Below are 2,477 nucleotides of genomic sequence, written 5' to 3'. Positions count from 1 at the left end.
CAGCCCCAAGACGTGTCTGGCCAAGCAGATTTGAGAAGCAATCCCCAGGAGATCGAATTAACTCAGCCTTCTGCTTCTGAGCAAGAGGATTCTGAAAAGGTAACTAAAATTTTACATTTGAGTATGTTGTTATTTCCATGCATAAATAGTAGTTAATGCCACTTATTTCTCCTATAAGATCCTACACCGAAAAGACCTTTCAAGCTGTCACCACGAAGACGATCCTCTAATCAGCCAACCGCACCAACAGTGAATCACTTGCAGGGTGCATCTTCAGCAACATCTTCAAAGTTTGCCAACTTGATGCAGTTCATCCCAACGCCAGGATTTAGGCCTCCAAGAAAGAAGAATTGAATACTAGATATATGTACTTAGGAGTTTCTGTTTTGTGTTTTGTTATTAGTATTTTCCATCGTATAATGATTAGATGGTGAACTGTGATGCAAAGGCCTTTTTGGTATGCCTTGGTCTTGCTTTTGATGAAACTACTGATAGCAGCAACATGGTTTCTAGGCTGCCTTTTACAGTCAACTTTTGTTGTTTCTTGATAGACAATGGAATTTATGTTAATATGCTATGCTATGTGCTTTACCATTCAAGAAGCAGTTTTTTTATTTTTTTTCATACACAATGGAATTTAAATTAACAACAATTTCATAGTTAATAACACTTTTCATTCCATCAAGAAGCAGATTTTTACAAATGTTGATAACAAGGAACCCAAAACCACCAATTCATTAATCATTTACAATACAGGATCACCAACAACACTGTCAATACACACACACCTAACACTAAGAACTGGGTCATCACTTTTTGCATCTGGACATCCTCCTCCAACCTTCGAAGCCTCCAATCAACGTTGATCTTCACTTCATCACCACACGATTCTGACTTTTCAACCTGTTCCTCATTCACAGAATCTGCCCACACAAAAAGCCCGCACCATCTCTTCCCACTTGTCTGCTACCAATAAAGGATCAAAGTTTGGAGAGGAACAGCACAAGAACAGTCAGGGGAGGCATAACAACACAAGAACAGTCAGGGGAGGAGAATAACAGCAACAAAAGTGATTACTCTAACCTACATTATAATTGGGGCAGCCATAGAACGGTTTGTTCGGATTCGAATCTGTGCCAGACCATCTGAGAACTGGCCTACAGCCACAGCCGCACCATTCTGGCGGCGCCGATCTTCTGTTCTTCGTTTGCGTTCTACTCCGATTCCAGCTAGATGGGGAACGAACAGAGCTTCCACCTCCAGTGCTACCTCCACCAATCATTGACATCAGTAGCAGCTCCGGATGAGAGTGCAAGAACAGGAACAAGTGTATGGAAGAGGAAGAAGAAGAGGTGAACAAGACGAAGAGGGGAGGTGTATGAGAATTTGGGGATTTAGGGTTAATTATACTACGAGGGACCAATCTGGGTAAAAATTGGAACTTGGCCAGCTCAGCTAGCCGTTGGCAGCAGTCCAGCGTGGCAATCCTAGGCCAAGTCAGCATTCCGGTGATGAGTCATCACCTGAAATATGGCCAGGGACTAGTTTGAGTGCTCGGAGCTCTATCTAGAGGATATCAATAGGAAATTCGAAATCTTAGGGATTACTATGAGTAATTACGTGAATCTCAGGGACTACTATGGGTATTTACTCCACGTTTACTTCTTCTAACTGTTAAAATAAGTAAAAACACATAAATAGTATCGTTAAACTGTCCACTATTAATACGTTCTCTTTTTTTCTAACTATCCACTGTTAATATTATTGCTTCTTTTATTCATTGACTTTTATCTACTCACGATTTTTTATTAGTATTTATACTAAATTAATTTAAATAATATTTCAAAATTTTAATTGAGATATAATTTTAACCAATAAAATTTTAAAATTTTTAATATATTCTCTTAAAATAAGACTGAAAGACGTATTTTCGTAATAACTTTTAGAGAAATTATTTATTTCAATAACTAAATATTTATTTAATTTCTTTAAATAAAAAATCCCACATATTAGCTATGCCTTACCATCAAAGTAAGTGAAAGCGGTTGTTCTATCATATTGATGGATTGAATGCTCATTTACTTCGGTCTTTACAAAAACGTTGGCAAATGGCAACTGAAATAATTTGACAAATGTAAATCATGCATGCACTTTTACTCTTTTTTGCCACCACAACAATTCCACCACTAATGCCGGAACACTTTCGTCATAGGAGTTGTTGGTAATAGACTTGACGTATAAATAAATACAGGTGTAATGTCTGGGTTTTAGATACACAAGAAATAGAATAAAATAAAAACTTATAATAGCCGAAGGTATGATCTTTAACAAAGACAAAGCCCACTATTTTTGTTGTTATGTACACCACCAAAACAAAAACCAGTAATTTTAAGAGTCACTATTGTTTTAAAAGAATGTATTTATTTTCTTTATAAATTAATATTATGCAAGAAATTTTGTACATATTTTTTTCACAA

The sequence above is a fragment of the Arachis hypogaea genome, chromosome 11 (genome assembly GCF_003086295.3).
Source record: "Arachis hypogaea cultivar Tifrunner chromosome 11, arahy.Tifrunner.gnm2.J5K5, whole genome shotgun sequence".
NCBI lineage: Eukaryota > Viridiplantae > Streptophyta > Magnoliopsida > Fabales > Fabaceae > Arachis > Arachis hypogaea.
This window is presented reverse-complemented; position numbering follows the sequence as displayed.